A 14,720-nucleotide genomic window follows, 5' to 3' on the forward strand; every position below is an offset into this window, starting at 1 on the left:
GGAGGGCTGGCTCCTCGGGGGTTGGGCGGGGAATCCGCCTCAAGGGGCACTGGGTCCTCTCTCTTCTCTGCAAAATGTGAAATGTGTGTTTTTCTTGGAAGAAAGAGCCTGTGCGCGAGAGTTGTATTTTATGGTGAAGGGAGTATGGTAATTTGACTGCCATGGCTGAATCTGCATTCTGAAAGACTTGGACAATTTGGGGGATCAGGAAGTACCCAACGACTGGTCACTCAGTACCCTTGAGCCTCCAGTAACCCCGCGTGCCTTGCCTCTGAGTGAGGTCAAGGGGGATCCTAATGGGTTTTGTTACAGGGCTCCGGCCACATAGGAATGCTCCTCCATCAGAACGGACATTGGGCTACAGGAGCCCAAGAGTTGCTTAAGACTTAAATTTCCTCGAGTGCTCTTCACCCCAACTTTGGGTACTCAGGAAAACGACTCAGGGAACTGGAAGGGCTCACCAACTGGGGTCTCCCTGAGATGTGGTCGTGTCTCATCAGCTAGGGGATGCAGAATGATGGTTCAGGGCTGACACCAGAAGGGGAAAAGAAGGCCAAGGTCAGTGTTTGGGGGTGTTCAAGGGAGTTAGGCACTGGAGACCAGGGTATGCTCATGTTCCTGCGTTCTGACTCCATCATATGGAAAAGCCTGGCATCTTGACTAGAGGGCTCTTATTCTTTCCACTACCTCAGACACTGCCCCTCTGGGACAGAAAAATCGTGGAGGATAAGAAATGCCTCCACCCAATTTCCTATGTCCTTCCTATCCCATGACAAAGCAAGTTCAGAAAGCTTAGAAAGTGACCTCACCAGAGCCCATAGGTCAAATGGGTAATCAACAAATAGAGCTGCCATGTTCACCAGCATGCCACCTCCCACATCATGCCATTGAGAAGAGTTGCAATCAAAATGGATTTCAGGTTTACTTTTGGTTAACTGAACATTCACTGAGAAACAAAACATCTCCCCGTTTTTTCCCCCTCAGTATTTGATGAAATGAGTTGAGATTGCTTGTGCCCAGCAAAGCATGACTTAACCTGGTAGGCCAAGCGATTTTGCACAGCTGAGCGTTTAACTCTTTTACCACTCCCCATTTAAAATCATTTTAGAACCGTACTTTTATTAAAAATGTCGCTCATAGTTTCCTGCCTTCACCTTTCTTTCCCATCTCCCCTCTTTCCCTGTCCATTGCAGTAAGAAAAAGGATGGTGGGACCCATTTGTCAGGATCACATATAAGAGCAGATTAAACCCACCCCTACTGCTATCAGTCCTGCCCCATGACCTCTGGTCACACAGATGTCGTTGTAGAGAAAATCCTTGTTTGCCAAAAATGTTAGGGCCATTCCGGGGCATTTTGTCCAGCCACCTTGGTTGTAATGTAGGGAAACTGAAGCCCAAAGAAGAAAAAGGGATTGGCCCAATGTCACACAGTAGCGGAGGCCAAAACTAAAATCCGTATTTCCAGGTTTGCTTACTTCGAGAAGAGTGCATTTTCAGTCCAAGTCAGCTTTGACTGGAAGTTCAAGCAAACCACCAGCAGGTGGGAGTAGATTTGTTTGAATGTGGGATGTTCCCAGCACTGAGGAATCAAATTCCACAGGCAATTGGTCTGGTCCCTCACTTGTCAGAGGAAACAAGCCTGAAGCCTGAAGCCTGAAATTTTGTTCTTAGATACCCTTGTGACTATGAAGATCGACAAAAAGTTGATGGCAACGATGAATTCTCTTCCAGAACTTACATCCCAGAAGGCCCTCCCCTACTTCGGGTCTCCCTAGAGGTAATGCTTCATTGAAATTTCTGACTCACAAGAAAAGGATAGGCAAAATGCAACAAGAAATACAAAAATGCCATTATAATTTGAACTTATTAAGCGTTTGTCTAGTTAATTTATTATAATATCCATAAAGATCTAGATTGAATAAGCTTAAGCCTGAATGTAGGATAATGGTGTAGGGCAAAGAACACTCATCTGGAAGTTAGCCCATCTGTGTTCTGACCCAGCTCTGCCCACGACAGTGAATATTCCAGTTTGGCTGGAGGGTAGAGTAAGTTTGGAGGTAAGAAAACAGGTGAAATAGGTAAGAGGTGAGAGATTAGGTAGAACTTGACTTTGTAAGCAACACACACTCAGTGCACAATAAATTCTTGTGTAATGAATGAGGCAAGAGAAAGTATCTGGGTCCTAATTTTCCAAAATAAAAAATTGTATTTTATTTTAGAGTCAACAGTAATCTTTTGAAGGATTTGTGCAAGGGAATGACACAATCAGAGTGGCACCTTGGCACTGAAGGAAACACTGGGAGGAAGAGGGACTGGGGGCAAGAAGAGCACACATCTCCTTCTGATAATAGCCAGCTAGGTAGCTTGAACTAACTGTTCCAGTGAGGACAATGAAACAAACTGGCTGAATGTAGAAAGAAATAATTGTTATAAAGAACTGAGAGATACTGAGGCTAAAATCCAGAAGAAGACAAGAACCCAGGGAGGAAAGCCCAGCACTAGAATCCTCTTTTGTCCTGATGGCTTCTACTGAATCTGGAAGAGAGTTATGAAATTGAGCTGCAGTTTTGGTGGCATCATAAGGAAAAAAGTGAAAGCTCAAGGTCCAAGGAAGTAGGGGATTTGATTAGCATTCTTGTCATTCTCAGCTGAAACCTTGAGTGGCTACCCCTTTGGGTTAATGGCGACCCATAAGTAACCAGCCCTTGTGTGGTCTTGTAAACCTAGATACTCATCATGTGGGCAGTCCAAGGAACCTAAAGCCATGATCTTGGGTTAAAATGGCCTTGGACAAGTAGTATCCTCAGGCATTTGAAAATACCCCCAGCAAATGAAAAGACTCTCTACTGGAAGGTAGAGAGTCGTAGAATCATTTGTACAATATTTTTTCAAAAATATGCCAGCATATAGTCAAAGATAACTTGGCATAAAAGGAAAAACATAGACCATGACAGCCAGTAGAAAAGAATAAACAACAAAAACAAACTCTCAAAGACTTCAGGTATCAGAATTACGTGACAAAGACTACAATAACTATGGTTCACTTTATTCCAAAAAATTAAAATTAAGTTTGAAAATATCTGTAAGGAACAGATAATCATAAAGACTAATAGAGCTATTTTGAAAAAAATCAAGGCAAAAAACGAAACTATAACTAGTTTAGTTATACTAAAAACTATAACAATGAAACTTGAGAATTTAATGAATAGGTTTAAGAGAAGGCTAAACACAACTAAAAAGAGAATTATTGAATTGGAAGATAGGTCATAAGAAATTGCCCAGAGTTCTGTCTGGATAAACCAATTATTTGGAAAAATAAAAAAGGGAGGATGAGAGACTCAATTAATAGAGTGAGAAGGTCTGCCATATATTTAATTGAAGTCCCAATTGAAGATGATGGCTGTAAATTTGAATTCACAAATTCAAAAAGCCCAATAAATCATAGGCAAGATAAATAAAAAGAAATCTACTCCTAGACACGTCATAGTGAAAAGAAAGCCAGAAAGCCATAAAGAAAGCCGGAAACAAAGAAGGCTATACTACTGGTCCAATTAAAAATAATGAGTTCATGACCTAGAGCAAGAACAGGAGAGACTGAGACTAGGGGATGGAAGTTAGACCCTGGACTTTAGAATGCTTTTACTCATTTTTTTCCAAGTTGAAAAAGGCACTTGTTAGAATAACCTGACACCCACGAGCCCTCCCTAGTTGTCATGTTTGGAAGGCCATTGTTCTATCAGTGTGTGTCCATCATCTCATGGGCCATTAAAGAGGCAAATATTTTCCATGGGTGTAAAATGCTAGTTGCTGCTGAGGTCTAAGGCTGGAGAAATGTGCTTATATATGGCTTCTTAAGAGAAATCAGAATAAAAGTGAATCTTTGTAGAAAAGTTCCCTTCTGCTTACCCTGCCCCCATCATTCACTATTTCTAAGGAAAAATATACAAAATGAACAGTTCTGTGGTTCTCAGGGTGTCTTGCTACACTTGGGCTTCACTATATGCACTTGCTCCTTGGGCTATCTCATGTTGGAGCAGAGTAACATTCCTGCAGGGGTTTATATTATAATACACCGAGCTAAAAATGAAATAGGCTGTCTTTTGAGAGTGTGGGCTCCTTATCTGTTACTAGAGCTGTTTATACAAAGACTGAATGAATGGCCTCTTGTCATGGGTAGAATAGAGGAAATTCTGCTCCATATGGGAAGTTGCATTAGAGCTCCTGTGTTTGGCTCAAAATCCTTCATGCATTTATTCTACTTGAGGGACAAGCATTTTTATGTACCCTTAAGGACTCTTCCACCACCACCACCACAACCACCACCACCACCACAACCACCACCACCACCACCACCACAGAAATCTCTTTTTCCAAGAGTGGAGAGTGGAAGGGCAGGAAAGCCTTCTCTATTGCCTAACCTTAAATCAATCAGAATGCTGTCTGACAGTGAAGACACAGACCTACCTTCACTTGTAGCATTCAGTATGTGACCCACACTTTTGACTAACTGTCACAAAGGGAGGGGGTGCTGAATTTTTGGTTCTGAGTTTTCATATTTTCTCTTCACTTTTTCTGGGAATTCACAGTTTATGTAGGTCACAGCTCCCTCTCTCCCCCCAAGCCTGCAGAAATGGGTACTGCATTAGGTATAGCATCTTCTAAAAGCATCTCCCTCCCTAACTATGAAAGGGCAGGAGCAGTGAGAATACTCCACTAACTCTAGAGTTTTTCTCCCAAAGACAGGTTGTATCATCGTGTATTAAAAGGGCATTTGATTATGAACTTGAAGATCTAGATTGGAGCTCTGTCACCAGCTATTATACATAGGCATGTGTCTCAGCCTCTGAAGCTCAACTCTATCATCTGGAATATGGGGGTGATAATAATACCTACTTGTTAATGGGACAATCCAGACAAAAGGGGCTCCCTTTCCATCACAACTTCCTAGCTTTGGTACCTCACCTCCCTTATCCAGTCAGATTTCTCCTTTCTCCATCTGGAAAGGCTGCAGTCACTACCAGATAGAGCTACTAGAAGGCCTAAGCTCCCCTGGTCTAATTGTGGAACAAACCTTTCCATTTATCTATTAAGTAATTGTTTCCCTGAATCCAACAACAACAGCAAAACACCTTATTCAGAAGCTCACTGAAACAGAAGGGGATAAGCACAGGGAGCAGAGACTTTTTTAAAGGAGGAAGTTTTAGTGCACAGATGGATAGACCTTTATTTCTACACTGGGGTCGTTGCTGCCATCAGCTACTCTGCCCCTCAGTGAGGATGGTGATGGCTAACTTGTGTGCATTCCTGCCCCTGTTCCCAAGGGGTGAGAAACATTGATCCTGTACAAATTGTGAACGGATATCTCCTGGAGTTGTGGAGGGCACAGCCAGAGTGGCCACATGTGGTACACCTGGTGAGAAAGACTGCTTTCTTACCTGACTCCCTTACCCCTGTGATATAGTTTGGCTGTGTCCCCACCCAAATCTCATCTTGAATTGCAGTTCCCATAAATCCCCACGTGTCATGGGAGGAACCTGGTAGGAGGTAAATGAATCATGGGGGCAGTTATCCTCATGCTGTTCTCGTGATAGTGAATGAGTTCTCATGAGATTGGATGACTTTATAAGGGGCTTTTCCCTCTTTTGTTTGGCACTTCTCCTTGCTGTCGCCATGTGAAGAAGGATGTGTTTGCTTCCCCTTCAGCTATCATTGTAAGTTTCTTGAGGCCTCCCCAGCCGTGCTGAACTGTGAGTCAATTAAACAAACCTCTTTCCTTTATAAATTACCCAGTCTCGGGTATGTATTAACAGTGTGAGAACCGACTAATACACCCTGCTAGTCTTGCACCTGTCCTCAAATCATTTTGGGTTACATAACCCCCCTTAGCCCCTAATTAATGTACTCTTGTATCTTTAGCCATGTGCTCTCTGCTCCTCCCTCAGGTTAAGTTCTACCTGACCAGAGGATTTTCTTTTAGATAGTCTTTTGACATCAGTATACTCTACATTTGTGGTAACAGCAATAATTCATAATAAGGCATTGAATCTTTCAGCAACTCTAGTCCCTTGTACTTCTCCAAATTGCTCAAAACCATGCTTTTCTGCATGATCTCTGAGACAGAGTCAGTAGTACTCACTTCAATCTGCAGGCTCCTTTCAGTTAGTTGGGGCCATGTAACTGGTTTTAGACAATGAGATGCAAACATAAGTGGCACAGACTATTCTCAGGATGAGGCATTTGAGAGTCAGTTTACTATCCTTAAGCTCTCTCTTTCCTTGCCCTGGTGACCCTGAAAGCCATATGTTGAAGTGGGAATCTCAAATATGGAGAGAACCTAGACCCTGAGTCTTCCAATAGAGGATGTGACCTGTATCTGACCATGTGTGACCTGGAAATCAAGCTTTGGTATGCTAAGCGGCTAAGATTTAGGGACTTAGTTATGATTTCAGCAAAGCTTAGCCTAACTTGATAAATAGACTCTGGCACTCCTCTCAGTTCCTGTACCATTATTCTCAAGTCCCATGTGCAACTCTTTCTGCATGCTTCACAGGTAGCTTGAATCCAAAATATCCCAGTCTCCTCCTACTACTCTGCAAACATGCTCCTTTTGGTGTGTTCTCAGTCTCTGTGGTCTCATATTCAGTTGGGACCCGGTTGGGACCTATAATACATCTATAGCATTTCCTTCTATCTCCCCACCCCCATATTCAGAAAGTCATCACTCATTCATTCATTAGCTGTTTACTGAGTACCTTTTGTGTACCAGGTACTACTCTGAGAACGGGGATATAAAAGTAGAAAATAAAACAGTAAAAGAAATCCTTGATATAGTGGAGCTTATATTATATAGGAACAGGAGGCAGATTACACAGAATTGAAATAAATAAAGTATCTGGTTTATTAGATGATGATAAGTGCAACAAAGAAAAGCAAATCAGGGAAGGAGGGTAGAGAATGCTGGGCAAATGAGGTGGTAATGATTGGAGGGCAAAGATATTATTTTAAATAAGGTGGTCAGGGAAGAACTCATTGTGAAGGTGATATTTGAGCAGAGACCAGGGTGTAAAGCCGTGTAGACATTTGGGGGAAAATGATTCCAGGAGAGTGGACAAGAAGGGGAAATGCCTGAAGTTTTTTGGTGTATGCAAAGAATAATAAGGAGGCCAGTGAGACTGGAACACAAGTGAGTGAAGCAGAAAAGAAATAGGAGATGAGGCCAAAGTATAACGGGGGCTAGATCATGTAGTGACTTGTAAACCATAAGAACTTTGGCTTTTACACAGAGTGAGAAAGGAAGCTGATGGCAGATTTGGACATAGGAATGACATGAGCATATTTATATCATGATAGTGGGATCATGCTCTTTGCTGATTGGAGAATAGGCTCCTGGGGTGGGGGTAGGGCAGAAGCACAGAGAGCAGTTGGGAAGCTGCTGCAATAACCCAGGTGACAGATGATGGGCTCAACAGACCAGGGTGGTAGCAGTGGAAGATGTGAGATGTGGTCAGATTCTGGATATCTTTTCAAGGCAGAGTTGAAAGGATTTTCTGACAGATCAGACAGAGGATATGAAAGAAAGAGAGGAGTTACAAAGGATTCCAAGAGTTTTGGCCTGACTAGGTGAGGTAACTGATTTGCCATTCATTGAGTTGGGAAAGACTCTGGGAGGAAGAAGTTAAAGTGCGTGAATAGCCAATAATTTTATTTTGAACATTTTAAGTTTGCTTTGATGTTAGGCAGCTAAGTGATGATGTTACATAGGAATTTGTATATATGATCGTCACTTTCCCTGCGCAGAACATTTCTACTCATCCTTTAAGGCCCAGTTCAGCTGTGATGAAGCTTTTCTCCCAACTGGCCAAGCAAAGATAGTGACTCCTTCCTTCATGCTACAAGGGAGCCTTCAACAGTCCTGTAGAACAGCATTTTACTCCTGTATTGTCATTACTGCCTTTCACCTCTCTTCCACGACAGACTGACTGGGCACTCCTTTAGTCCAGGGACTATTTCTGGTTCATCTTGTGCCTGCCTAGAACACAGTCCAGAGTCTGGGTTATGGTAGGCTTTCAGAATATATTTGCTGAATGAAGCATCCCACAAATGAGAATAAATTTTCCATAAGCTGGAGCTCATGAAAAATGAAGACTTGGAAGTGGCCACCATATTTATGGGTTAGAAGGCTCATCGGTGACCCCTGGGACAGCAGAAGCCTGAGAGCCACATTGAGGAGTCAGGAATAGGATACCCTTCTGAAAGTGTTGATATGTGGCCTTTTTTGCCTTTCATTTTGATAGTCTTGTCAGTGTTTCTCAAGTGTTTAGGTGATGAAAGGGATCAAGATTTGTGTCTCTAATTGCACCTCAAAGAGGGCATCCTCTTCCCTGGAAGAAATGCTGTAACTGTAGTAGTGGATGGGATTTATAAGGAGACAGATTGGCTTAGATTTAGTTCTAATGAAGGGAGCACCAGAGTCAGACAAATTTAGCAGCTCAAGTCCCAGCTCTGCCACTCATCAGCTGTGTGACAAGTAACTTTCTCTCCTTAATCCTCAGATTCCTCATCTGTAAAATTTGATGTTGTGGGGATTAAGTGCAATCAAGTTGGTAAAGAGCCTTCAATAGTTACTGACACAGTAATTGCTAGGGAAGAGTGGACAAAAGAGAAGCAATAGCAGGGCTAACCAAAGATAGAATGCGTTCCCCATTCCTGGAGATATTCAAGGACAGACTGCATTACCATTTTGTGGGAACATCATGGAAAGGATTCTAATGGTTGGACCAGTTGAAAATTGAGGTCCAGTTTAGCCTTGAGTTTTATAATCCTAAGAATCCCAAGGAATAGAAATGCAGATACAAATGTTACTACTGAAACCACTCTACTCATAGTGGAGCACTCATGTGCCAATGGGGTCTTTTCCAAAGGCTTGTGTGTGCCTGGCAGCATTGTCTGTGTGGCGATGTTGTGTGGGCAGCAGTGCTGTTGCTGCTTTGAGAGCACACCGCCAGCTGTGCTGCCTGCTGCTGCCACACCTGGCATGCTGCCTCAGCACTACATGTCCCTTCCATAGTCAAATAGGCCCCTGAAGTGACTGCATGTTCCTTTTACTCTTTGATTCAGTCAACTGGGGCGTCCCGTGCTAATCTCTCATTTACTCCTTTGCAGTATAATCATAATTGACTCCCGTTTGGGGAAAAGGCTTCAGGAGGTGGTACAGTGAGAATGCTTGCTGCTTATCTTGGTTTTACTGTGTGGCGTTACCACTGATTTTTCAATTTGACCTTTGAGACTATCTCTGTGATGCTTCTCCCCACTGTGTCCTCCTCACACCCTGCTCCTACCCCGAGCTCAGGCCTTCATCCCTGTCTTGCACTCTTGTAATAGTCTTTTAATTGGTTTGCCCCTTTGGTGTTCACCCTATCTTTAATCCACTCTGATTCCAACTTACACTTTTAGCTCCTTCCTCTTCCTCCTTCCTGTCATGCCCACCCAGCTCCAGTGCATAGGGGCTACCGGCCTTTCTCTGAGTGACCCCCACCTGGCAGTTATTCAGTTAGTCTCCTTCATCTGCCAAAATTAAATCTATCTTTTAAACCCAAGACCAGATACCCTTTTCCCCAAAGCTAGTTGTGATGGTTTTGACTGGGTGGCTTTATTTGTGCCCTGATCACATGGTGCCTTTTTTTAGAGTCCCATGTGTGCATCTTATTTCCCTTAAAAGTCTGGGAGCTTCATTTCTCTCATCAGTAGCTACATTATCTCCATATCTCTCCTCATTTTGAAAACAAACTCTTTTTGTCCACCATGATTTCTCCCCTGAATCCCTACCTCATTAAAGAAATAAATGAATAAACCCAGTCAGGATTTCTGTGGGTTGTACTGAAAAGTAATTTTAACACCTGACATCCTAAAAGCACAAATCGCGTAAGTAATTTTAGGGACTAATTGACAATGTAGAAGTCTGAGTGAAAACAAACTCAGGCTGCAAATGATTGATTCTGCTGAATGTTGCCTAAGTGCTCTTAATTAATCAACAAGGAGCCACATTTGCTCCCCTGGTGCCCTTTTCTCTCCTTTAGAAAAGCCAAGCCCAAGGGAAAGGTGTTTAAACTATTTATTTGATTCATTTCTTAGCTTCTGAGCTTGACTAGCTTAAGCCTTTGGTTTGTTCTTGAGGATTATGGGGCTTTTAAGAATTGAGCCATTCTCTAGTTTGCTCTTCAGGATATGGGCATATTGCATTCATCTAATCCCTTGAATTTACAGAGTGGGCTAGCATAGAAACCAGAAGTGAGTGTAGCATTTATTTGAGCAGCATGAATTTCGATAAAAGAAGGTGACAGGAACTCGCTGCAGTCCTTCTGTCAGCTCCCATATTCCTGATGTTTATAAGAGCATTGCTTATATAGTGAATCGTTCCCCTAGACAAATTTCTTCCACATGATGCCTAATGAGTTGAGGTGGAGCATGAAGGGTCAACATGCCCTAGTGGACAAACAGCCACCAAAGCGATGTTTACTAACACTTTCACCACTAAAGTATGGCAAAGGGCTTTCAGAACAGGGTGCACTCATATTCAAGTGCATGACACTGTTCCACAAGTTATTATGACCGGAAAAGCTTTATTTTGAATTGAAGATGCTACTTGGGAGTCAGTTTTAGAAATAAAGTCAAAATGACCCTTCTTGTGTTCCATTAGATGTGAATATACTGAGACAGCTTCTTCCCAATGAAATGCACTATTATAGAACTCCCCTTATACAGTACTTCACTTTAGGTTCACTTAGATTTATTAAACTAAATGCTTGTTCCAGACACCTAATTTGCAAAATGTACTCACTATTCCAGCCCACTGCTCAGAAAATGGCCAGCCTACTCCAGAAACCAATAATAATAATTTAATCATCACAATAGTGCTGTAATCTGGGTACTATTATCCTTCCATTTTCCAGCCAGGAGTGGAGAAGACATGATGGGGGTCAGAGCTTGAGCTCTAAAGCCCGACTGTCTGGGTTTGAATCGCAGCTCTGACACTCACTTTCTGTGTGATCTTAAGCAAATTACCTAACTTCTCTGTGCCTCAGTTTCTTCACCTGTAATGGGTATAGTAATAGGAATTCCTTATGGTGTAAAATGAATTAATACATGGAGAGTACCTAAAATTGCTGAGCACATGGTCAATGCTCAAGTAATGGGAAATCTTCTGGAGTTAGGTGGCTGTTTTCTGGTCAATCAGTAAGATAAATGGGATGAAGAGAACAAAAAATGTGGGTCATTGGAGCAGGCTGGACTTACCCATAGCTACTGGGATAAGCTATGTGATTCTGGTTGGGGCAGAGGCACATGTATAGAAAGGTTGCAGAATGCAGGCCAGAGGGAGTCAGTGCTTGGGATGTGTCCCAAATGTGTCTGCCCCAGCCTGAAGCTCCTAAAGCCCAGGAAATGAATAGAGGCCTTTTCCTACACAGACAAGACTATAAGAAGAGTTGAGAACCCCAAGTAATACGCAAACTACTAAGTTCAATGAGCCACAATTCATTTTTAAACAATTAATTCACCTTCTTAATTTAGATGTGGCAATTTACAAAGCAACGGACCACTTGGCATAGATTTTCTTTGGGGGACATGGAGCATGGGGACTCTTGGCTTGAGTAAGGTTAGATATCATGCCCCTCACTTGGAGTTGGGTTTCAGTTTCTGACTACCCAAAGGGTTTCACATCCAGAGATACTGGCAATGAGTGAGAAGAAGAGCCCCTTAGTATAGATTCACCAGGCTACTAAATAGGTGAACTCAAGGTGATACAGTACCCCTCCATCCATTTTTTCTTTCTTCTCTTAAAAATACCATCTTTATTAAGATATAATTGACATACCACACAACTCACTGTATTAAAGCATACAATTCAATGTATTTTAGCGTTTTCACAGAGTTGTGCAACTGTCATCTCCATTTAGCTTCAAAACATTTTCACCACTCCCAAAGGAGACCCTTTACACATTAAGCAGTCACTTCCCACACCCCCTTCCCCCTAGCCCTATCAACCACTGAACTACTTTCGGTCTCTATGAATTTGTCTATTCTGGATATTTCATATAAATGGAGTCATGCAATATGTAACCTTTCGTGACTAGCTTCATATACTTAGTTTAATGTTTTCCGTATTCATCCATATTGTAGCATGTATCAGTACTGCATTTCTTTTTAAGGCTAAATGATATTCCATTGTATAGATATGCCCCATCTTGTTTATGTATTCATCAGTAGATGGACATTTATGTGGTTTCCACCTTGTGGATATTGTGAAAAGTGCTACTACGAAAACTCAAGTATATGCTTCATTGTGTACACACTGTGTGATAACATCTGTTTTCAATTACCTTGGGTATATACCTAGGAGTAGAATTGCTAGGTCAAATGGTAATTCTATGCTTAACTTGTAGAAGAACCACTGAAGTGTTTCCCATAGAGACTACACCATTTAAAATTCCCATCAGTAATATATCAAGGTCCAATTTCTTTGTATCTTTACCAACATTTGCCTTTTACAATTTTTAAAAATAATAGCTATCCTAGTGAGTAAAGTAGTATCTCATTGTGTATTTTTAAGAACAGCTTTACTGAAGTATAAGTGATCTACAAAACCCCATAAATATTTAATAAGTACAATTTGATGAGCTTACACATATGCCCATACCCTTGAAACCATCACCACAATCAAAGCAATAGATATACCCATCATCTCCAAAAGTTTCCTGATGCCTCTTTTTCATTCTGTTCTGTTTGTTTTTTTGTTGTGAGAACACTTACTGTGACATCTACCCTTTTAACAAATTTTTAAGTGCACATATCATGGTGTTTTGATTACCTAGCTTTGTAATTTATTTTTAAATCAAGAAGTGTGATGTCTCTGGCTTTGTTTTCCTTCTCAAAACTGCTTTGGCTATTCTGGATCTTTTTTAGTTCCATATGAATTTTAGAGTTTTTTTTGTAGGGGGGGAAAGCCATTCGGATTTTGATGTGAATAGCATTGAATCTGCAGATCACTTTGGGTAATATGTACATTTTAACAACATTGAATCTTCCAATCCATGAATACAGGATGTCTTTCCATAGATCAGTTTCTTCTTTAATTTTTTTCATCAATGCATAGTTTTCAGTATACAAGTATTTCTCTACACTGGTTAAGTTTATTCCCAAGTATTATATTATTTTTGATGATATTGTAAATGGAATTGTTTTCTTAACTTGCTTTTAGGATTGTTCGTTGCTAGTACTGTCATGCATCACTTAATTATGGGGATCCACTCTGAGAAATGTATCATTAGGCGACTTAGTCATTGCACAAATATCAAAGCATACTCACACAACATAGACAAACCTGTATGACTTTTTATAGAACTGAATCCTGTAGGCAATTGTAACACAATGATATTTGTGTATATCAACATATCTAAACATAGAAAAAATATAGTAAAAATATGGTATAAAAGGCAAAGATGGCATATCTGTATAGGGCATTTACCATGAATGGAACTTGCAGAATTGGCATTTACTCTGGGTGAGTCAGTGAATGAGTGGTGGGTGACTGTGAAGGTGAGTGATTGTGTCCTATACAGTAGTGTGCATAGGACATTATTGCATACTACTTCCCACTGGAAGATCTCCAGGGGCAATAACACACATGGAGCTGTCATCTTCTATGATAATAATGCCTTCTTCCAGAATACCCACTGAAGGACCTACCTGAGGCTGTTTTACAGTTAACTTCTTTAATAGGTAGAAGGACTTCAGTCTCAATTACTGATAAAAAGTATAGTTTAGTAAATACATAAACCAGTAACACGGTTATTTATTATCATTATCAAGTACTATGTACTGTTTGTAATTGTATGTGTCAGACTTTTATATGATTTACAGTGCAGTAGGTTTGGTTACACTAGCATCACCACAAACACATGAGTAATGTTATGATGGCTATGGCTTCACTAGGCCATAGGAATTTTTTAGCTCCCATTATAATCTTATGGGACCGTGGTCTTATATGCAGTCTGTTGTTGACTGAAATGTTGTTATATGGTGCATGAATGTATATAGGAATATAACTAATTTTTGTGTGTTTATTTTGTATCCTGAAAATTTGCCCAATTCAATTAAATATTTTTTGGGGAATCCTTTCAGATATTCTCTATATAGGATCATTCCAGATCTGAATAGAGTGTTTTACTTTTTCCTTTCCTACTTGGATGCCTTTTTCATTTTATCATATCTAATTTATCTGGCTAGAACTTGCAGTATGATGCTGAATATAAATGACAAAAGACAGCATCATTGTCTTAACCTTAGGGAGAAACCTTTCAGTTTTCACTATTGATATGATGTTAGCTGTGGGATTTTCATAAATGTCTCTTATTTTGTGAGGAATTTCTTCCCTTCTATTTCCAGGTATGTTGAGTGTTTTTCATAATCATGAAAGAATGTTGGCTTTTGTAAAATTCATTTTTTGCATAAATTGAAATGATCACCTGTTTATTCCCACCTTCATTCTATCAGTGCACTGTATGGCATTGATTGATTTTCATATATTGAACTACTTTTGGATTCTTGGGATAAATTCCACATAGTCATAATGTATACTCCTCTTAAAATGCTGCTGGATTCAGTTTGCTTGCATTTTGTTGAAGATTTTTGCATTTATATTCATAAAATATATTGGCCTGTA

This window comes from Mandrillus leucophaeus, unplaced genomic scaffold (assembly GCF_000951045.1).
Source record: "Mandrillus leucophaeus isolate KB7577 unplaced genomic scaffold, Mleu.le_1.0 Scaffold1421, whole genome shotgun sequence".
In the NCBI taxonomy this organism is placed as follows: Eukaryota; Metazoa; Chordata; class Mammalia; order Primates; family Cercopithecidae; genus Mandrillus; species Mandrillus leucophaeus.